A 26066-nucleotide genomic window follows, 5' to 3' on the forward strand; every position below is an offset into this window, starting at 1 on the left:
ACAAAGTCCATCATTAAAATTTCAACAGAAATATTCTGATCAGATTAACTCCCGAACAATCTACAAAACAATTGACTAGCAAACCCTTAAGTTTCCATTTTGGAGCTATGCTTTAAAAAATTGTGAGCTAGTTGGACATGATCCTGAATTCAAATACAATATAAACGTATTAAGAACTTTTTTATGTCGTTCATTAATTCGGGTTTTAAATTGAGTAACTAATTCTTTAGTAAATGAATTATTCACTTTATCTAAATTATTTATAACAAATTGTATTATACCCTCTAGTTCTATGAGGGTTCCGAATCTTTGCTTAATCAAGTTGTCATAGGGAATCTGTCCAAATAATTGTTATTGATATCATTGTCAGTGAACGTGGCTAATTTGAAGTCAGACAGTGCATGATTGAAGCATTTATAAATACTTAAAAAGTTTATTACCATGTTAGACAAACATGTTCAACGATGTTCAAAATCATATATAAGACCAACTCCATGTTTTTCTTGCAACAAAATGTTAGTTTGTAATATTTGTGTTTATCATTCGATTTATTAAATATTTTGCAATACTTACATATGCAGCTAAATAACAGGTATTTTATTCCGTACCTTTTATTTTCATTGGTTCAAGTCCTAAGTTAAAAATTTTGAAAGATTTGTTTTTCGAATTGTAACTTCTTGCAGTAATATTTATATATTTATGGAAGGAGCTTTGGAATACTCATCTACATTGATCGAAAGTCCCTTTGTCGAATTTCAGAAATAATAAAATTTTTATTTAAATTTGAAATTATGGAAAATTTTAAGCAATTTAATAAGTTTAAATATATGTAAGTATATGAACATTTATTAGTGTTATTCGATTATTCTACATAAAATTGTTCCAATTATTCTTTATTTCGAAAATGGCCATTTTTAAATTGTTCGAATAATTATTCGTAAGAAATTATTCGATTAATCGAACGATCCTTAGTCGAATAAATACCCTAGTATATATGAAACATGTTTGTGTTGAATTTTAATTTGATACTTACATATTTCAGAGATTTATGCACATTAATGACAGTTTCGAGAAAGGAGCTTATATGGGAGCTATCGAAGATTGTGGACCGATTGGTCCTGATTTTGACCAAATTCAATAGTTTTAGTCCTTGGGAAAATATTAAAGATTGTGCCAAAGATTGTAGAATTAGCTTTAAAATTGCGAGCTGTATTTTGATTACAAAATTAATATGGACGGACGAACAGACGGACTAACGATTGGACAGATGTTCATAGTTAACCGACTCAGAAATGATCCCTAGCAGATTGGTTACTTTATGGTCGGTGTTGGGACAATATTTTTGCACGTTACAATCATCAGCACTAACCCAAATATTTTACTGGCTCATGATCTATTTAAGACCAAAATTTTGTATACTCTCTCAAATTGGCGATAATGTGAATGAAAATAAGAACGAGATGTCTATTATCTTTATATAACTGGTCTTCGAAATATTTTCTCCACTATACAAAATAATCATATGAAAGAATTGGATGTGTTGTAGCTATAAACATACATTCAACTAAGTTAGCTTGAAGTCCCCACTTTGCAATGAATATATTGCGACAGGTTTAGTAGGCTTTCTTGGCCCTGTGTTTAGTATTCAGTTTATGTATTGTCCAAATCGCTTTATACTATAAGAAAATTTTACAATTGCTTAACCATCATCTTTGTTGTAAACAGTAGCAGTGTTATTTGGCTTGGACTTACCCCTAGACCACTTGTTCTAGCCCATTTATTGAGTAATTAGCCAAAGCATTAGCCACGTTGTAACTTATAACATCTGGAAACAACCACGATAATAGTATCATTACATCGTTCGCAACGACGAAAAATGCGTAAATGTGGACAAAATCGTTTAAAGTTTTTCTCAAAGTTTTTTAAAACAATTATGTATACAATTTTTAATCACTTTCTAAGTACGAATATAAAAATAAATTTTTAAGTCATTTTAAACATGCGCCCTACTTTAGGTAATGTTCGAAAGTAGTATTTTTTTAATTCTGTTCAAAAGGGAAACGCATCCCAGAGATAGAATTCTGCCTCGATCGAAACAAATAGTATTCGGTAGGGCCACGGTCTGGACAATAAGGCGGATGAGGCAAAACATCCCAACTTCCCACTTCATTTTAAAGAGTTTTTAATAGGTATTGCAATGGATCAGTTGTGTTCGGTACAGGTTTCCTTTGCCATATTTCTGCAGCTCATAATTTACAGGGCCCCTTTGCTACCACAAAACAAAGTTAATTACCTTAACGCCATGATATTTGCCTTTGGTGTCGATTTGGTTGGTTGACCTTCACATACGATCTCTTATGCTTCTGGTTATCGTAATGTATCCATTTTTCATCGCAGGTAATGATTCGGTTTATAAATTATTTTCTTTTATAGCATTTCGGACATGCAAATTTGTCTTTCTTGGTCTCTCGGCTTCAATTCGTATGGTATCGAATTTCCCTGCTTTTGGCTGAATCCTTCTGATCGCAAACATTTTGAAATTACAGCATATTTTTGGTTGCACTGGGTGACATTAACACAGTTAATACAGACATTAATATAGTTTATATAAAACTTCTTTAGAGCAAAATTTGTGTAGATACCAATATTAAATAACCATTTCCGATCGATAAAGTATAATTTCGGGAGAACATTTGTATGGGTGCTAGGTGAAATAATGGACCGATTTCAGTCACTTTCAATAGGCTTTGTCCTCGGACCAAAAAAGATGTATGTTTCAAATTTTATCGGAATATCTTCAAAATTGCGACTTGTACTTTGCGCCAGTCATATGAACAGGTAAAATAAAAATAAAAAAAAATTTGGAAGTAATTTCGTTCAAATGAAAAAAGTGTTCAACAAACAGGTCAAAACAGGTCAACAAGTATATATGGGCTTAAAGAGGACACTTTGGCCTTTCTCCTGGTAGTAAAATTTGTTTAATCCCTTTTGACCCTAAGCACTTTTATTCCACTGAAATTCAATTTTGACTAAATTATAGTACCTGTGAAAAAATTTAACAAATCATACCAGTTCTTAAAGACTATTATCTTACCAACATAACAAAAAAATCATTCATTTATCGATAATAGTTTGCGAGTAATGATAATTTACTTCTGATAAAATTTACAAAAATCACATTTTTTTATAAAATGACATAAAATATTTGACTTTAACAGCATGCCACGCACACAATTGACAATATTTTTATCTAGATTTTTGGCTACCAATGTGTTTACTTTTGAATGGCATTAAAATTTTTGAAATCGGAGTTAACAAAAAGTTGGACTTTTGGCCGATGAAATTGAGATATGAGCCACAGTGCACCGCAGCTCTGAATTGATCATAAACTTAGTCAGCTTTTCAAGAACTAATTAATGGCAAATAATTTATTTTAAATGATATCGTTTACTAAATAATTATATAATTTTTTATTATTACTTCTCTAAATATTCAACATTTTAAATTATATCCGTTTCCTTTAATTTCAAACTTCTGCTTTAAAATTTGTATCTTGCTCTCTTTTTTTTTATTTTTGATGTCTTCTAAGTTTTTCTTTTGCAATTTGTTGCAATTGAATGGAACTTTCATCTAATATAAATACTTTATGGTATAAGTAGCATATTGAATAAAGAAATAAATAAGGGAAAAATAAATGTATATACATATATTAGGGTGGTGTTACAAGAATAGAAACAAAAAATTCTATCGAACTCTAAACAAAAATATTTTAGATCTTTGAAAAAAATAGATTTTTAAAATTGTATATGATGATGAGATTTTGTCATTCATTTCATGTATGGTATCTTGAAATAAAATAAACTTTTAGTTGGGCCCATCCTAATATTCATACGAATATAAAGCTATAGTTTTCAAGTGTTTTCACCATTTTTTATTTGTTTTGTTTTCATGCTTTCCAACTACATCTCCTCTTAATAAAATTTTTCTCTGCAATATGCAATCATTGAACTGCTTCAGTACTCAATATTTTGAAAAATTCTATAAGAGTTGTGAAAAAGAATACAAAAATATTCAAAGAAAATGATAGAAAGTTGGTTGTTTCTTTTTGTTTAACTCTACAAAACACTTTATTGATATTGCAACTTCAGTTTTTTTTTATCGATAAGGGGGGGCTGAGAAATAGAAGGCCAGATAACGTTTCATAAAAAGACGCAGAGAAAAAATTCACAACAAGGAAAACACAAACTGGAAGGAAATTTAATGCAACACAACTGCAATTTTCAACATTTATCTGCAACAAACCACAACACTAAAGCGGCAGTAGCAGCAGCAGGAAAACCAGCAACACTAAATACATCTCAAATAGAAGGAAAATAAAGAAAAAAAAAACTATATACATCCACTGGCCAACCCATATTTTGTGCAAAAGACAAATGATGCTTTGTTTGCAACATTTTGTTGCCACTTCTTTTTCAGCCTCGGGTGGTGTTCTTTTAATAAATTGAATAACTTGCCGCAAGACTTTCAATAAATACAACAGCAGTCAAATAAAATATTTATATATGTTTCTATTTTTTCGCATCGACTTCAGTTTTTTTGCTTTATATAAAAAAATGAAATATAATAAATGATATTTCAGCAGAAAATATTGGTTTTTGAAATAAAACAAATTAAAGTTATTACTTTTGCTTGGATTGGGTTGGGTTACTTTTGGTTTAGTGTTAAATGAAGTTCAAATGAATGGATGACAACAGCACAATGTGGTTTTGTATATTAAAGGGTGTTTTTTTTGAGGCCGATAGAACTTACGAAAGCGTTAGCTGTCAAACGAACTTTTATAATTCGCTTATTTTTTGACAATTATGATGAGAATACTCTGGCAAAACATCATGAATAGATTGAAGCTAGAACAACACTTCCAAATTAAACCAATTGACTCTGAAAATCAGTCATAGATTCGCGAAACTTATAAACGACTTCGTGATTTTTATGGCTCACAAAATAGTCCATCTGAGCAAGCTTAATGGGTCTGTTAATAAACAAAATTGCCACATATAGACCAATCCACAACAGAACCTACAGATTCCATTTCATCCAGAAAAATGCACCGTATGGTGCGGTATACACGCTGGTCAACGGACCTTTTTTCTTCAAAAAAGAAGCCAGAGGTCGTTCGGTAAATGGAGATCGTTACCGCACCATGATCAATGATCCGGGCGAAATGTAATCTCAACAGGATGGTGCTATGCGCTATAAGGAAATCGCAACCGTCGATTTATTGACACCAAATTTTGGCGATAACTTGATTTCGATAAATGAACCTGTCAAGTTTGTGAAATTTGACATTTCTGGATTATTTCCTGTAGGGCCATGAGAGGTAACTGGTCTGTGCTGAAAATCCAGAAACAATTTACCCCCTGGAGACCAACAATATACGTGTTATTCAGGACATAATGCCATCAATGCTCCAATAAATGGCCCAAATTTGACTGGACATGCGCATCGTTAGTCGCGGTAGTCTTGAAGTCATGTCGCCGAGAGCTGAATAATTTATCTCATCGGATTGTATCCATAACAGAATTTTCCCATAATTAGTCGTTAGTCGACAAACAACTGATGCATTTATTTCGCCGAACTGTATTCCTAAATAGTCTTAACTAATAATTCAAATTTAGCCGACTGAGTGCTGAAGGATGTGCCTGTATTTTCCCATATTTAGACTCTAGTCGACCTAGAGCCGATGCATTTATCTCGTCGCATTTCCCCCATTAGTTTTCAGTACTGAGTCAAGAACTTAATCAGCCCAATCATGAATAAAAAATCCGCGAAAGTTTTTTCCCTCTTCCCATTTTTCCTCTTCAAATTCAATGTTAAAAATGGGAAAAGGAAAAAAACTTCCGCGGATTTTTTATTCATGATTGGGCTGAATATCTACACCATTTTCATTGAAATTGAGAATTTCAATATGAAATCGAGAAAATTCCAAATGAAATTGAGAATGTTCATTTTGAATTGTAAAAATTCCATATGAAATTGAAAATTTCAAATTAAATTTGAGAAAATTCCAAATGAAATTGAGAATTTCCATTTAAAATTGAGAAAATTCCAATTAAAATTGAGAACTTCAATATGAAATTGAGAAAATTTTAAATAAAATCGACAATCAATTTTCTCAATTTCAAATCGAATTTCATTGGGAGTTTTCCCAATTTCATATTGAATTTTAATTGAAATTTTCTCAATTTAAAATGCATATTCTCAATTTCATTTGAAATTTACTAAATTTTAATTTGAATTTCACAATTTAAAATGGAAATTCTCAATTTCATTTGGAATTTTCTAAATTTCATATTGATGTTCTAAAATTCAATTGGAATTTTCTCAGTTAAAAGTTGAAATTCTCAATTTCAATTGGAATTTTCTCAATTTAAAATTGAACTTCTCAATTTCGTTTGGAATTTTCTCACTATTATGTAGAATATTCTCAATTTCACTTAAAAGTGCTGTATATTCGAAACGTTGTTCCATCTCTGTCTTAGAGATTTCAATGGATGTATACTGGATTGACTAGGCATATCACAGATAGAAACAACAACTTCATCACATTATCCGTAAACAGACCTTCTCGAAAATGATAAAAAAAAATATTTTTTTTTGTAAACTGTGTTATTAGCTTCTTAGATATTATTTGCTTATTTTATAGTATATATGTATAAGTAACTCCCTTAAAATAAATTTACATTTAAACAAATTGTTATATATTTAAACTTTTATAATTTTAAACACGTATTAAACTCTCTTCACTGTTTTATCGCTTTTATTGTATTGTTGCTGCTGTCACTGATATCGAATAATGAATCTACTTGTTTGTAATTAATCTGACTTATTTTCTGTTTTTATCACCATAAAAATAGCAAAAAGCAATGAATTAAATGGGGTTCTCATGCCATTCAATTTAAGCTGAAAGAAATAAATAAAATGAAAAAAAGTACTCAGCTTTATTTCCAAAACCAATCAATTTGTTTAAGTATAATCGGGCAAAAATAAGAATCTACTATTATCTACACAATTTCATCGAAATTGGCAAGTATAGATTCCTTCATATGTGTTTGACCATGTACTGCATGCAGATATACAATAAATGCTCGAACATACGAACATATATGTAAATTTCATTTAAAACTTGATCATTTATTTTATGTGTGATTTTTGCAAAATAAAAATAAATAGTATTGTACAATAATTAAAATTGTTTATTGCCATGCAACACATATGTTTGTAAGTGTTTGGCAATATGTACCCCAACTCCAAATAATAGTGATGATAGCAAAAGGTACTTACTTATTTTTTCCTCAAAATTGTGCTACGGAAAAGTACTTTATTTTTTATTATTACAATATTTTATAAAAGAAAAGTGAAAAATATCTTAAACAAATGTTGAATATTGCTCATACGTATGATTAATATTTAATTCATGTTTTAATTAAATATTACGTATACGAAGTAAATACCTTAGAAAAGTGTTTCAAATATGTATGTCCTGTACTATTTTATTTCTACAACTAAATAAACTCGCTATCATCTCTATTCGTCCCTGTTAGCAAGAGTCAACGTGTGACCTCAAAATTTGGCAGATACCAACAATAAAATGTGTATAAATATTGTTTTTGTCTTCTTTTTTTTTGCATTGAGTTAATGAGTCGTATTGTTTTATTTATTATTATTATTTTTAAATATTTTTTTCTTTTATGCTTTGGTTTTCATATTAAAAGCATAAATATTTATGAGTTTTAATTTACTATATTAAATGAAGACAGCATGTATACGCAGACAGACTTTCGTACGACCATGTAAAATGCATTGGACATTACATGCAACGTACATACTACGTGTTTACATCATGTAGTACAATATTGATTTTAAAAATAAAATAACAACCCATCTATAAGATAAAATTGTTAAAAATTTTAAAATATCAGTGATATCGGAAAAATGTATGCCTTTTGTAATAAAATAAAGTAAAATGAAATGAACAAATACTAATTAACTTAATTGGAATGACGAACATTCAGTTTAAAAACAGTATGGGGTATAATGTGAGAATGATTCTCTGAGAAATTAAAATTAAATGAATATAGGGCTTTAAATAAATACACAAATATTTCGATTTCAAACGAAATTTTATTGAGTATAAGATTAAATTTGACTTTCAATGAAATTAGTGAACTAGAACTGAACTAGAACTGAACTAGAACTGAACTAGAACTGAACTAGAACTGAACTAGAACTGAACTAGAACTGAACTAGAACTGAACTAGAACTGAACTAGAACTGAACTAGAACTGAACTAGAACTGAACTAGAACTGAACTAGAACTGAACTAGAACTGAACTAGAACTGAACTAGAACTGAACTAGAACTGAACTAGAACTGAACTAGAACTGAACTAGAACTGAACTAGAACTGAACTAGAACTGAACTAGAACTGAACTAGAACTGAACTAGAACTGAACTAGAACTGAACTAGAACTGAACTAGAACTGAACTAGAACTGAACTAGAACTGAACTAGAACTGAACTAGAACTGAACTAGAACTGAACTAGAACTGAACTAGAACTGAACTAGAACTGAACTAGAACTGAACTAGAACTGAACTAGAACCGAACTAGAACTAAGTAGAACTAAAACCAAAAAAAAATGTTTAAGTATTAAATTTAATGAGTTTTAAATATACAAACAAACAAAAAGTTTGCATTTAGTGTATGTCAAAATGTTTTGTGCTCCCTTTATGAATTTTAATTTTATTTGTTATAAAATTATTTTGTTTCTAATTATAACCTCGAAATTGTACCTTTTTTACTATTGCTCTCTTAGATACCATCGTCATAAATTGTTTTTACATTATGTACCCCAAATAAATTATTCATAGAGACGACATTTCCACAGAAATGTAATATTTTTGTTTGCCATTTTCTGATGTCAATAGATATTTAAATGATTTTGTGTTTCTAATAAGTCTACTACAAAAATTCCGAGCGGCTTTTGCTTGCTAATTTTTTCTTTTGTCTTTTTTCAACCGCGAAATGGTAAAAAGGAAAATATAATGAGTATAATACGAGGAGGACCTTTTATGAAATATTAAAATGATGAAATGTTTCAACTGATGTTTTTCGCAACCAAACATGGGAAAAGGCAAAAAGATCAAACACAATTTAAAGATTTATGCTACAAAAGCGTATAGCAGCGGAAGGACCTTAAATGCGTCAACGTAAGCTTGTTATATTTTTTTTATATATTAAGGATGCTAACATAGATATTCTGTTTTTAATATAATTAATGATTTAGTATCAACACAACTGACTCTCAATATCATTTGTTTTTGTTTATTTTCCCGAAAGAGATTTAAAACGAAAAAAGGTTTATGTAAGTAAATAAGTATTTAAGCAAAATAAAGACATTAATGTACTTATTTATGTTTAGTTTAATTAATACCTTTAGGTTGTCAAAATGATTTAATTAAATTAAATTGAACTTTCTTCCTGTTTTGTTATTTATTTAAAACAATTGTTTATTTACCTATAAAAGTATATTGACAATGAAAATAGTAAACATTTTAATTTTATTTAAAATTACAATGGAAGTTTTTGATGAGAATGGCAATCAGCCTGTACTAAACAGTACTAAAAAGTAAGAAAATATTCCATTTTGTTTAAAATTCTAAAAATTTAATTTGCTGCATTTCTCACTAATGCTAATTAAATTTTAAATTTTTGCAAATACAATTTAAAAATTTTATTTAATTAAATTTATTTGAATTTTATTTTGCAATGAAAAAAAAATTTAACACAAATTAAACACGCGCCATGTCAAATCAGGCATTAAAATAAAAAAGAGCAAGAACTAAAATAACATTACTGTTTGTTATTTGTTTGATTGACAGTTACTCATGCCAGTTTGAAATTTAACAGCAACAACAACGGTGGCAGCAGCAGCAACAACAAGAAATCGACATGTATTATTACACTCATGATTATATACATACAGGTATTTCCACGGTCATAAACACAAAGTAAAAAAAAAATAAGAAATCTAAACCCTTTTATTTCTTATTCACATTTTTCGATAGCACTTCTGTAGCTTTACGTTTAGTGCAACAGATTTTTTCAAACGTTTAGCTTATATTTTGAAACATTTGTACAATATAAATTTATTCGAAGAATTTGCCATTGTTAGCTATGACCTTTTTCCATTTTTCTGGCAACATGTAGATTCAGAGCCAAAAGAACTATTCATCTTTTGAGGCCAAGAACGAATAAAGCCAATTTCGGATACTCTGTTCCAAAGTAAAGCATATCACAGGGAGATCGTTCTGTATCTATCGAAAATAAGTAAGGCCTGCACTGTAAGACGGGTGAGGTAAAACTTCCCAACTCCTTCTTTCTAAATAGTTTTTAGCAGGTATTGCAACATGTGGCCAAGCGTTGTCATGATTTAATATTACATTACATTACAGCTCTCTTCTCTTTAGCTTCGGGTTATCATAATGAATCTGTTTATCATCGCAAAAAATGATTTGCTGAAAAAATAATTTTCTTCTGTAGCATTCAAACAGCATTTCGGACATACACAATTGTCTTTCAAGGTCACTTAGCTTCAACTCATATGGTAACCAATTTCCCTGCTATTCACTGTGGTTCCAAATCAAAATCTAGGTGGACAAAATTATGAAAATCGGTATCTTCAGAATTTAGAAAAACAAAGTTCTTTCGGATGCTGACAATCTGCTCTCCTCCAATACAAATGGGTTTTTCAATTCGACATTTCGTTTTCTCAACAGAAGCACCAGAATTTCAACAAATTTTAAATCATATTTTCGTTAATTTTTTTTAATATTTTACTGCTTTACTAAAATAGATATATCTCAATTGTTTTACCATACAGAAATTCATACTTCAAAACATATATAGACATTGCTATGGGCTTTTATTAAATGTATATCTTGTATTTATGGGCCTCTCCATTTTCCTGTTATAGTCCTTTAAACTTGGTTCTCAAATATACTGATATTTTTTTTCTAAGACTGTTCTATAGCTTGCCAAAAAAAAAGACCGTCGAAGCCCGTCCAATGACTATATACATCATTTAAAGAAACTTCTGGGGAATGTCTTTGTAAAAAAATTGTAGCCGCCAGCACCCGCCGCAAAATTTTTTTTAATTTTTACGGAATGGAATTTTTAGAAATATTTCTTTATTTATTATTGATTTTTATATATCTAGACCATTGGTAGGCAAAAAGAGGCATTTAATTTGTGTGATCTTTTGGATAAAGAATAAAATATCCACAACAACATCAAGAAACTGAATGAAATGTGTGTATTTTTACCCTCTATTACGCTCTTTTGTTCACATTCGGGTGAACAAAAATCATCGTAACCTGAACAATATGAACGCCTACCATGGATCTAGACCCTACTGTAACTTGAAGAAAAGTTTATATTGATCTTTTTAACATTTTTTTTGGAATGGAAGATACCAATTCTATCAATATATATTCTATATATATGGTCAAGCCCGACCATATATAGGGTATTATATGGTCGGGCTTGAAATGAGTAAAAACCAAGTAAATGAGCACCAAGTAAATGAGTAAAAATCTTTTTCTTTTAAAATATCAATAATTTATATTCGTGAGTGAATTTCGGAAGTGGGCCTTATATGGGAGCTATTACCAATTATGGACCGATCACCATAAACTTAGGTCGTGTGATTTATGTCTATATGAAAGTTATTATACCCTACACCACCATAGTGGGGAGGGTATTATGCGTTTGTGCAGATGTTTGTAACGCCCAAAAATATTAGTCTAACACCCACCTTAAAGTATACCGATCGACTTAGAATCACTTTCTGAGTCGATTAAGCGATGTCCGTCCGTCCGTCCGTCCGTCCGTCCGTCTGGTTGGCTGGCTGGCTGGCTGGCTGGCTGTCCATGTAAACCTTGTGCGCAGAGTACAGGTCGCAATTTTGAAGATATTTCGATGAAATTTGATACATATTATTTTTTCGGCTCAAGGACCAAGCCTATTGAAACTGGCTGAAATCGGTCCATTATTTCACCTAGCCCCCATACAAATGTCCTCCCGAAATTGGACTTTATCGGTCATAAATGTTTAATTTATATATGTATCTCCACAAATTCCGCTCCAAATAAGTTTTATATACACAAAATTCATGTCACCAAATTTTGTTACGATCGGTCCATATTTAGTCATAGCTCCCATATAGACCCGCTTCCGAAAATCACTTTAACGTGCATAAATCGCTTAAAAATGTTGGTAAACACACAAAATTCAACATAGTTAACTTTAATATACACATAAATCACACGACCTAATTTCATGGTGATCGGTCCATAATTGGTCATAGCCCCCATATAAGGCCCACTTCCGAAAATCACTCAAAAATATAAATATTTGCTCTTTTACTTAGTGTAGGGTATTATATGGTCGGGCTTGACCGACCATACTTTCTTACTTGTTTACGTTGAATTTTGTGTATATACCAACATTTTTAAGTGATTTAAGCTCGTTAAAGTAATTTTCGGAAGCGGGTCTATATGGGAGCTATGACTAATTATGGACCAATCGTAACAAAATTTGGTGACATGAATTGTGTATTTATAAAACTTATTTGGAGCGAAATTTGTGTAGATACATATATAAATTAAACATTTATGACCGATAAAGTCCAATTTCGAGAGGACATTTGTATGGGGGCTAGGTGAAATAATGGACCGATTTCAGCCAGTTTCAATAGGCTTCGTCCTTGGGCCGAAAAAATGATATGTACCAAATTTTATCGAAATGTCTTCAAAATTGCGACCTGTACTCTGCACAAAAGGTTTACATGGACTGCCAACCAGCCAGACTGACGGACGGACATCGTTTAATCGACTCAGAAAGTGATTCTAAGTTGATCGGTATACTTTAAGGTGGGTGTTAAACCAATATTTTTGGGCGTTACACACATGTGCACAAACGCATAATACCTTCCCAACTATGTTGGTGTAGGGTATAAAGAGCGCCAAATAATTTTGTCCACCTAGATTTTGATTTGGAACCACAGTGCTATTGGTTGAAACCTATTTAAATTGTTACTTCATTAGCTTCTAATGATTATGCATGCACTTGCTAAGTTTGACAACAATATTCATGGAGTAATGTCTCCAATTTTGGTTTTCAAACTTTTTTGGCTGGCTTAGGCGATCTTTGTCTTCACTAATGTAGTAACGAAATTTTAAAAAACAATACACTCACGATGCCGAACGAGATATACTTTGAAAACTAAAATAAAATATTTAGTGAGATTATTAGAAGTAGTGATTTGTTTTTTAGTTTGTTTTGAATTAAAATTTCAGCCGCTATATTAGAACAATCTCAGAAATAACAAAATTTGATTTTGGTACCGGAACGCGACATTTAAACATGAACAAAAGCAAATCAAAAATTTACCAATAATCCAGCATCTTTTATTTTTATACCCACCATCAAAAAAGTAGGTGTGTATATTGATTTTGTCACTCCATTCGAAATATTTGTCGCATACCCACATTAGTTTATATATTATGGGTCCTCATAATATTCTAAGACGATCTAGCTATGTCCGTCTGGCTGTGTAACTGTTAAAAAGACGACAGCGTCCAAAAGAAAGGAGATAATTGGCAGAAATTTCTCTGTTTGGTATTGATAATTGTATTGTAATATCGGTGCATAATTTTACTTAGCCCCCATACAAATTTTCCCCGGAATACTGTCACAAATATATTGATTATACGACAATATTGATAAAATTTTGCAAAAATTAATTTTAAGTAAACTAACATTATATCGAGCAATATTTAAAAAAAAATAATGTTTGAAAAAAAAACCTATCTGTTGAAATGCCCATACGAATTTTTTGTTCGCGCAAAATAATGAAATTGTATTGAATTATAAAACAGTAAGGCTTACATAAATAGTGACGATCTTTAAGACATCTTTTGTGTTAAAAACTTTGCTTGAATAAAGCATCGAACATTTTATATTTCAATATTTCATTTGAAATTGACTTTATTTTCACAACACTGTTGTTTCTTTCGTTATACCCACCAGTGTGCAAATAACCATGAACGTATACAGGCATCATTATTGCATAAAGTTGTCAAACTCATATCCATAAAACACAGAAATACAACAGCAAGAATATTTTTTAAAGGATTGGTTACGATTTGTTTATTTATTTTACGTATCCTCACATACGCATACTCATTCATTCCCGCACACAAATGTTCAGATGCATGCACAAACATGATGCATCCAATATAAACATGCACATGGACATGGACATTTAATAGATGCAATAATAACACACATTGTTATTTTTATTGTAAACGTGTACTCACTCACTCACTCACTCGTTCATATAAGCTAAAGGATATGAGTAATTATGAGGGAAAATAACAATTTCAAATTTAATGGTGAATTTTTTATTGAATGATTTAAAAATTTTTGCTGTAAAATTTTTGAAACTATTTATCTGTTTCCATTTTTATGGCTAATATTTAACTTTCGTTCGGATTAGTGTTCACAAATTAGTCTCGTTAAGGCTGGATTGAACAAAAGCCAGAATTAAACCATTTTTTTGCGGAAAAAGTAAGGTTAAGCTTGATAAATACTATGAGATTTTTGCACCATCAATTTAAATAAAAGTGGTGTTCTGTATTTCGTACATTCTGGACTTCGAGAGTTTTCTATACCCGAAACACCCTACCTTTAGTCTTGTAATTTTAAAGAAAACTAATTTCCAAAATGTCACAACCACAATTTATGGTGGCTATGCCCTTCTAAATATTTTTGTTGTCTTTTGAATTTGTATGAACTTTTCCATTTCTATACCCACCTTCAAATACTAAAGGTAGCAATATCTCAAAATCGACTTTTTGCGAAAAAGAACCTTTTTATTGTAGAAAATCAATCACCGGGGTATCAGAAACATTATTTGTTCTACGACTTTTTTTATTTCTGAATCCAAATAAGAGGTATTTTCTTCAATTTAAAAGAAAAATGTCATTACCACTACCTTGCGGCCATTTTGCGGCAACAATTGGTGAAACACCAAAACAGATAATTTCAAAACCTTTTAAAAGAGGTATCAGTGATGATATGAGGAATCTAGACGTTAAAGTAGTTAATAGTACACCGAATCTGTTTTTTATTATTTATAACTAGCTGAACCGACAGACGTTGTCCTGTCCAAATTAAAAAAAATGCTTGTGTTCGATTTGTGAATTTGTGAGAAGTGGTTTGAAATGGGTAACAATAGTTAAAAAGAAAAAAAAACGAATTTTATTATAGGTTATGTTTGATTTACATTTGATTTTAAAATACGTATAATGAATATTATGGTAATAGAATAAAATGTACAAAGATGCGTTGCTGACACAGAAAAAATTATATTTCAATTCAAACATATATCCCATATTGAACTGGTTTCAATTATGTGCTCAAAAACATATTTTTCTGATATTTTCTATTGAATTTTAAGTTTTGAATTTGATAATTTTTTTGATATCAAAAATGTGTTTGCAATTACGAAAATTATCTATTCAATAATTTTTGTATTTGAAATTCAACCAATAAAGAAAATTGTATATTCAATTGTCAAAATTATCAAATTATCAGTAAAAAATATCAGAAAATTTTGTTTTTGAGCACAAGAATACTTGATTCAATTATAAAATAATTGAAACCAGTTCAATATGTGATATATATTTGAATTGAAACGGTTTAAGAAATAGTTTTTTCTGTGGAGAGCCAAAGAACCTAAGTTTGTTGTCAAAAAACTACGTCTTGCAACAACAGAATACATGTCAGAATCAATGTACATATTTTGAGTTTTTATATAAGTAAAAGATTTTTGTTCATAAATATGAGTGTATAGCGAATTTATGTATTTTGAGTTTTTATATAAAAATCGATTTTTGTTTAGAAATATGAGTGATCACAGATCGAGCTCCTTTTCTTGATTAAACGCTTATTGGCCAAGATATTAGCACATTTAGATATTTTGAGTTTTTATATAAAGAATCGAATTTTTGTCAGAAATATGAGTGATCACAGATCAAGCTCCTTTTCTTGATTAAACGCTTATTGGCCAAGTTATTAACAAATTTAGATATTTTGAGTTTTTATATAAAAAATCGATTTTTGTTTAGAAATATGAGTGATCACAGATCGAGTTCCTTTTCTTGATTAAATGCTTATTGGCCGAGTTATTAGCGAATTTATGTACTTTAAGTTTTAAAATAATAAAATCGATTTTTGTTCAGAAATATGAGTGATCGCAGATCGAGCTCCTTTTCTTGACTAAACGCTTATTGGCCAAGTTATTAGCAAATTTAGATATTTTGAGTTTTTATATAATAAAATCGATTTTTGTTTAGAAATATGAGTGATAACAGATCGATTTCCTTTTCTTGATTAAATGCTTATTGGCCAAGTTATTAGCAAATTTAGATATTATGAGTTTTTATATAAAAAATCGATTTTTGTTTAGAAATATGAGTGATCACAGATCGAGTTCCTTTTCTTGATTAAACGCTTATTGGCCAAGTTATTAGCGAATTTAAATATTTTGAGGTTTTATATAAAAAATCGAGTTTTTGTCAGAAATATGAGTGATCACAAATCGAGCTACTTTTCTTGATTAAACGCTTATTGGCCAAGTTAATATCTATTGCGAACATTAAAAAAAAATTAGCCAAATTGGTCCAGGCGTTCCGCGATTTTCTTTCACTAAAAACTTAAATTGGATTACAATGAACATTTAAACAAAAAATTTGCCAAATCGGTGCAGCCGTTTTCGGATTTTGGATAAATTGAAAAAAGCCGACGTGGTCAATTTTTCAATCCTTAAGAATCTGAGTTGGACTATGACCAACATTAAAAAAAAAATTTGTCTAAATAAGTCCGGCCGTTCTCAACTGATGCAATTACCAACGAACGGCATTTGATTTTTATTTATATAGATTAAGTTTATTAATATCGAACGACTTTATTCAATTTATATATAGCAATATATAGCAAAATTTGTCACAAATAGTTTAGATAGCTATTTCATCAATCTTTCGAAAAAAATCGAAATTTTTTTGACATTCTTTTCAATTTGCAAAAAAAAATTAAATTTTTTATTTTTAATATTTTTCAGAATTTTGCTAAGAGCAAAAGGTAATGAGTTACATGGATGAGAAAAAACACCTAAACAAATCCGCGTACAGCCCCTAATATAAAGTATTTCTGCAAGGCAGTTACAAAAAAAAAATTATTCAATTTTGGATAATGTAGGAGTCGCCTTTATAAATTTTTCGTTATCTCTTTGCTATTTTCAGTCGGATCATAATGTATTATATATCAATGTTTTTGTCTCGAGAAGACACATTTTTCTCTCTAAGGTTAGAAAAATGTTCATGATTTCAGCGATCTTTACATTCATGTTCAGCGATAATTTATGTTGATAGGAACAGAGATCTGGGGCCTATTTCACTAAAGTAACAAGTTCACAATTACAAGTGTTTTTGCCTGTAAAATTGTGAACTTGTGAATAATTGCATTTCATCAAAATACAATTACAAGTTTGTAGCTACAAGTGAATTTTACAAGTCACAAGTCTACAAGTCATACTTTTACAAGTGGTTTTGTTTCACTAAACTAAATTTGCACTTGTAAACTTGTAGAATTGTAGAAAAAAAGCTTAGGGTCGACGGAGACCCTCAGAAAAATTTTTACAAGTTACAAGTGAATGATAAATTGAAATAAAATTTGATTTTTAACTATTTTTTAATAAAAATTAGTTAAAATAAACACAAAATCCAAAATTTTTAATATTAATTAGCATTTGGTTACCTTAATATAGAAAGGCCCTAACTCGTGTTTCTTTTAAGTCGAATTTTATGGATGAATTTTAGATATTGAAGTTCCAAACTAGTACGAGTAATTTTTAACATAAAAGACTTTAGTAATTTTAGTGTCATTTGAAATAAAAAGTCGTGATTTTTCCACTTTCCATAAATTTTTTTATCTTAAACGATTGCTATTCCAACTAAGTATGCCAAAATTAAAAACAATTGTTTTAATATTATTAAAATCAAAAGTCGCAAATATCATTCCATATTTCACACAAGGGATAACTGAAAGCCGTCCTAGTGTCCGTTTGAGGTAGCCAAATGTATTCTCCAATAGAATAACTAAAAGTAATTTGGTATAAATATCTTTAAGTTGGAAAAAACGTTTTTTATACCCTACACCATAGTGGGGACGCTATTATGCGTTTGTGCAGATGTTTGTAACGCCCAAAAATATTAGTCTAACACCCACCTTAATGTATACCGATCGACTTAGAATCACTTTCTGAGTCGATTAAACGATGTCCGTCCGTCCGTCTGCTTGGCTGGCTGTCCATGTAAACCTTGTGCGCAGATTACAGTTTTCAATTTCGATCATATTTGGTACATATTATTTCTCCGGCCCAAGGACTAAGCCTATGGAAAATGGCTGAAATCGGTCCATTATTTCACCTAGCCCCCATACAAATGTCCTTCCGAAATTGGACTTTATCGGTCATAAATGTTTAATTTATAAATGTATCTCCACAAATTGCGCTCCAAATAAGTTTTATATATACAAAATTCATGTCACCAAATTTTGTTACGATCGGTTCATAATTAGTCATAGCTCTCATATAGACCCGCTTGCGAATATCACTTTAACGTGCATAAATCGCTTAAAAATTTCATAGAGACATAAATCACACGACCTAATTTCATGGTAATCGGTCCATAATTGGTCATAGCTCCCATATAAGGCACACTTCCGAAAATGACTCAAACATATAAATTATTGAAATTTTAAAAGAAAAATGTTTTTGCTCTTTTACTTAGTGTAGGGTATTATATGGTCGGGCTTGACCGACCATACTTTCTTACTTGTTTTGTATATACTTTTATATGGACTTTAATCACTAATCGGGGGCTGACCATCATTGTGTTGGGTATACGATTTCTAAGAATTCGCCAAAAATAATTCATTTCGCAAACTGTACGCCCCTCTGTCTGTTGAAAACACAATAGAGCCCAAACAAAAAGCATCTGGCTGGCGGAAATTTTCAACAAGTACTCTGTGTTTATAAGTTATGTTTGATATTGAATATGGGCAATATCGCGCATTGATTTCACCTTGCCCCCATACAAATATCCCCACAGAATACTGTTTGAGCAATCATAAATGTGTTGATTATACGCCAATCTTGATAAAATTTTGCACAAATTAGTTCTAAGTACTCTGAAATTATACTTTAAAGTATGGCGAAAATTGCTCCATATTTATCCCTAGTCCCCATACAAGGTCCCCCTCAGAAAATGACTTGAACGTTTATCTAAACCTAAATAACTCTACCAAGTTTTTTAGGAAAGGTCCGTTTTGACCCTCCCCCCCTTATTGATGTTGGGTATACAAAATTTATCACAGCCCAATACAACACTCTTACTTGTTATGTTTATTTTTTTGGCGACTGTTATTTTTTAATATTTTCTCTGCCTGGATGTATTCATTTATTATAAAAACAAACCGATTTATCAAAATATTTTCATTATTCTGCATTAATTTCTGTTGCATCATTGAATTTTTGTCATTGTAGATTTTGGTTGTATTTACGTTGATTGTTGTTTTATTTCCTCTCCAACCCCTCCCCCCCACTTGCTGTTCTTTTGCTTATTGGTCATTGTCTTGTTGGTTGAGGGTTGCGGAGGTTTGTTTTTGTAACTTTTTATGTCTGCTTATCATTTATCGATCGATTTATAATATTTGTTGCTTTTAGATGATAGTGTTTGTTTTTGTTTTTGAAAATTTTTCATTTTTGTAACAGCAGTGAATGGTTGGGAAATGTTTCTAGTTGATTGCATTTAAGATGAAATATTATCTGGGAGTTTTGAATTGTTTTAGTTAATGAATTTTGTAGCGAGAGAATTAATTTTTTTAATAGCTAAATAAATCTAATAGAAACAGCAAAAATGCTAGATATTTTTCAATTTTTTTTTAAAAATCACTGATGTTCTGTTCTTTTATAAAAACCTTATTAAATACATTATGTATTTTCTGTATCCTGGTTCTCATATTTTTTGTCTCAATAGCCATTACTATAACTTATCATTGATTCATTCATTCATATTTTCATATTTTTTTAAAAAAAAAACATTGACCATAAATAAAAATGTTCGTGTCAGTGATAGTGGCGGCGGCGGCGGCTGTAATAACAATAATGTCAGTTATTTATCATACAATACAGCAAATAACAATAAGAACGACAACTACAATGTACAATAATGAATGATTTGTATGTGATTTATTTCATAAATAGAATAATAAACAAAAAACTTTTCTTTTTCACTCTGGTTTTTATAATTTTTGAAATTTCATTTCATTTTTTTTTTGTTAACGAATTCATACATAAATCACCATAAATGACATGATGTATAATTTTTCATATTTTTACACCCTTACATACACTTAATCTCACTTTGTTATTACAAAAAAAAAACATAATTTTTTACAAAAAAAAAAAGAAATACCTATAGAGAAAATTAATTTATTGTTTTAAATTTATAATCACTTTTTTCCATTTTATTTTATATTTTTACAGATTGATTTCCTGGTATCACAACAATCAAATGCGATTGATTACAATTTCATAAGGTAAGATTTATTGCAAAATGTCAGAAACAACAATGACAATAACAACAACAATAACAACAACTGTAATATATTATTTTTAATATTTTTTGTTAAAAAACATTTTACTGTATTTTTGCAAAAATATTTATAATAGGATTACAACGTATTTGTTTATTTAATTGAATAAAAATAATAAATATTACAAATATACACAAGGATAAACATGTATTGTTTATTTTACATTAGGGTGGAACCAAAAACAGTGGTCAATTCCCAGAGGCAGATAGAAAATATGGTTGTGGTATACTTAATCAAAGAGCAATCAATATATTGTGATAAGAATTATGATTGCAATCCAAACTTATTATGATCATTTATTTGGTAGCTAAATAAATAGCTCTTTTGAAATTTTATGTGGGCATGTCACCTTCCATACAAAGTTAATAGTTATTATGGAATATCGGTGAACAAAAATTGTAACAAAATTGTACGAATCAATTTCTTATCAGGGCATGAATTGTATACAAAACTAGGAAAATGGGGTGTGGCACTTCCACATACAAAGTACCTAGTTATCTAGAGAAGTATAATTGTGGAAGTCTTAAAATTTTGCCCGAATAGCAGCCTTATCATTTCATATAGTTGGGCTGACAATTTTTGGTATTGGATTAATGGGCGTGGAACCTACCATACAATGCAAATTGCTTATTTCGAATATCAGAAGAATTATACTCGCAAATGTATTTAAATACTGTACGAATAACTTTATTATCACACTAGCGGATACCCAGCGTGTGCTAATACACTAAAAATTCTTTAGTAAAATAATGCTTTTATAAAATACATTTTTATACCATACTAGCTGACGGGTGCACTTCGCCACCCTGATTAGAAGAAAGAAATAGTACTATTAAGTCTCCCATTGTAAATCTAATTGTAAATGTCTAATTTCATATATATAATTCATATTTTTTTAAAACCGAAACAGCGGTTTTGAAATTCAGAAAACCGAAACCGATCGGTTTTAAATTTTTTAAAACCGAAACAGCGGTTTTGAAATTCTTCGGTTTTTTGGAAACTCTAGGTTTATTCTATAGAAAATTCAGAAAAGTACCATTCGAATATAGAAAAATTACCAAATAGTCTCCCTTTAGAATTTTCACTCACTTAGAACCACATACGCTTAATTTCATATTTTTATTACAGAAAATTCAAAAAGTACAATTAGAATATAGAAAACTTACCAAAAAGCAGCCACTTATGGATTCCCACTCACTCGGGTCTATATAAGCTTTATTTCATGTTTCTAAGTTCATTGGTGAAGAAATTACTAAAAGTACCATTCGAATATAGAAATAGTACCAAAAAGTCTCCCCCTAGAATCCCAACTCACCTAGGACCATATATGTTTAATTTCATGTTTCTAAGTCCATTGTTGTAGAAATTTCATAAAAGTACCATTAGAAGAATAAAAAAGTACCTATAGTTCAGTTCTCACATTTTGGTACCTAAATATAATCCCCTATTTCTAACACTAACTTCACTCAAATACATATCAGCTAACTTTAATGTCGATAAGTGAAATAATTTAAAATATTAAAAAACTAACATTAGGAGAAAAGTACAAATTTCTCTTTTCCTCCTTGAACACCCCATAAGTTTGAAATTTAAAAATATTCCATTTTTGCAAAAATTGTTTATGCTACAGACATGTCTCAAACGATTAAAATCTGTGTTAATGTGCCCAATAATAAATATGTTTTTAAAAAAGTACCAAACTGTTTACCCGGATTTGGCTCAATATACACCTCGGCACTCGAGTTCCAAATAACAACCTGTTAGTTAATTTTTTTATGAATCCAGGAACCAATGTTACACAAATTATCAAGGGTTCGAATTTCCAAAAAGTACCAAACTTATATTATTTTAGTTTTTGATAAGTAAAGAAAACGATTAATTTTGTTTTTATGTTTATTGGTTTAAAAGATACATAGGGTGCCAAAAAAGTACCAAAATACAGTTTTACCCGTTTTCTCCCCTAAAGGGTTCGAATTTCGAAAAAGTACGAAACACCTGTCAGCTTATTTTTTAAATGGAGTAACATGCAATTTTAAGTTTTTTTGTATCTTTATTAGTTTTGAAGATATAAGGTTACAGAATTTACCCGTTTTTACCCTTTTTTACCCCCTAAACGTTCGAATTTCCAAAAATCCCTTCATTTTGGGGAGGGAGGAGCCCACAGATAAAATTCCATGATTCTAGCTTCCTTTGTTTGGGCTGTCAGTCAGTAACATTACTCTTTTATATATATATAGATTAAAGTATAAAAGGTACCAAAAAGAAGGACCAATTTAACCCCTTATATGTTCAAATTTCTAAAAGGTGACAAAATCTATTTGATTATTTTAGAAGGACTATAATTCCATTTAAATTAAATCTCTTGGATGTGGAATATTAAAAAGTACTTAACCTTGGGTTTCGCCTTTTTTATCCCCTTAAAAGTTCAAAAATCGAAACATACCACACTCCTGTCCACTTATTTTTTGCATAAATTTTGATTAAGTTTTAGACTTTTAGTGCTAGCTTTATTAGTTCCGGAGATATAGATTTTACCTAATTTTACCAATTTTTAGTCCCTTAAAATTCGAATTTCCAAAAATCACTTCTTAGTGAATCTACACATCGTGTGAGGTACCTACAAACAAAAGTTCAAATTTAGGAAAAATGTTGTGTGGGAAAATTCGAAAATCGGCTTTAAGAATGGCCCGAATGGACCTAATTTTGGGTGCTGCCTTTCCAGTGGAACTTAGAGTCTATAACGGTCATTGGTAAAAACATTTTGTTTGTGTTTGTATGAGAAAATTAGAAAATCGGCTTCACGAATTGACATAGTGCAGTATTGTAGGTGTCTAAAACCATCTTCACAAAATTATCTTTCTAATAAAACCATTTTGGAACTCATCAGTTGAATGGTTTAAGAGTCTATAGCGGACATAGGTAAAAAAATTTTTAGTATTTATAATATTAGTATTAGTGGGCATGGCACCTATCCAACAAAGAATATCTGGAGAACTTTAATTGTGAAAGTCTTCAAACTTGACATGATTCAATTTCCTATAAGTGCATGAAGTTTAACCAAAAATGCGATGAATCGGAAGAGAAAGTGAGTCACCTACCAAACAAAGTAAATAGTTATTTCTAAACATCTTGAGAACCACAATTTCAAGGTCCATTAAACTTAAATCAAAAACTTTTCTAAACCACTGTGCAGGTTTAGAAAAGTTTTTGATTTAAATAATTCGGTATCTCAGGAACTATTAGAGATATTGTTACGAAATTTCACAAGGTTGGAGCTGAGGTGTTTTGGAGTTGATTTACAGTTGTTCAGTTTTCTAGGGATACTGGGGCCAGTGCGCAGCTACTCAAAGTTGAACACATCTGATCCGAATGATCTGAAATTTAACCCTTTTGAAATGGAGTTTTATTTTGAGAACCAAAATATATATGGTAGAAATTTTTGCTTATCCTAACGAAGTGAAAAAAATATTATGTTCTGCATACTCAGAAATCCTGAAATCGTCCTTTTTCCTGGGACATATAATCCCAATTAACATTTTTCGTGTAATATTAACAACTTATATTTTGCTCCATATAAATGGAGCCATTCTAATCGTATAAACCTATTCAATTGTATAATAATGCATGTGTTGTATATATACTTGTAGAACATACATACTATTTGTTTAAAATAATTTATAACACTTGGCTATAAAAACAAAGTATTTAACAAAATATATTTTTAATAATTAAAAAGGCATTTGAGTACAATTTCTAACAAGTACGATAGCTATATTTGGTTGTGACGAATCTTAGGTACCCTTCACCAATGAAGACATTAAGGAAAATGTTGCCCATATTAATGACTTAGCATCCCCATATAAATAAAAAATAAATAAAAAATGAGGTAGTCGTGGTTATTTGGTGGCTAAGAAAAGTTGACTTTTCGACAATGAAAAAATGTAGAAATTACAAAAGAATATAAAAGTGGAAAATAAGAAACACTGCTTGCAAAAGGATTAAATTATTTGAAATGTTATAGAAAATAAATTTTGTATTACTTTTGTATTATGTAACAAAATGGAAATAAAAATATTTGCCAATATCATTAAATTGTTATTAAACTAAACAAAATCCGATATATCTATACATAAATAAATCACGAAATGCTTTGTAAATCAGACAGTACTGTTTTCTGATAATAATTTGACAGTTCTCTATTGTTTTAAGTTTAGTTTGGCTTGTAAATTTTTCATGATTAGACTTACGCCAGAGTAATATTTGCAAACGTTTTTCAAATTTATTTTGAATCTTATGGTTCAATTCGAAAAACTCGTCGGCCATTACGAACATTTTATAGTGCTCATAATTGTCCACCAGAGTGTATAATTCGATAAACTATGGATCGTTTTCGAAATAACGATAATACACAAAGACGCCGTATAGTTCGTACATAACAAGCGATTGATGGTGTGCAACCCTAAAGTAACATTTCTCAGGAATAAAGTGGTTTTGTATATAAGACCATCATGCCAAACTTTATTGAATGCTTGGGAAATACCTATAAATAATGAAGATCAATACTGTTTGCTCTCGCAGGCTTTCCGGTTAAGAATTGTTATTCGATGTGTTATTAGTATCAAGAAATGGTAAAAGGCTTTCTTCATGGTAGAACATTTCAAACGTTTTTGAAAATATTTAGAACAAACTGATTCGTCGATATGACACCACTTTGAAACGTCTTTTCCAGATTTAGGTATGATAACAGTTAAAAATAAACAAAATAAATCTCAATGCTGCATCAGGCAGGTTACTTAACTTTGAGGAAATGATTTCATCTATACCAGGGGATTGTTCTATTTTGAAACCTTTGATTGCTTTCCTAATGGTACGGAATCGAAATTTTATTGGATTGGGCACCAACTCTTTAATAATTGTTGAGTAACAAAAGAGGGTGTACATCTTGGAGTACATACATTCTCTCAGTGTTTACCGAATGTTTCGAATTTTCAGTAGCAGTATTCAACCATTCACTGTTTTGGATTGCGTGCATTTTGGATTAATTTTTTTTACAGCCTTCCATAGATTATATTGTGTATTTTTAGTAGGGTCTAAGTTTTGCAGATAATTTTTTGAGATTTCATTCCTTATTGTCGTATAAGGCGATTCGTAATCTATTTTGACAATGGTTAAGTTGAAACTTCAGTCTCGGAGACCGTGATTGCTGTCACTTACATACACGCAGA

This window comes from Calliphora vicina, chromosome 3 (assembly GCF_958450345.1).
Source record: "Calliphora vicina chromosome 3, idCalVici1.1, whole genome shotgun sequence".
Lineage (NCBI taxonomy): Eukaryota > Metazoa > Arthropoda > Insecta > Diptera > Calliphoridae > Calliphora > Calliphora vicina.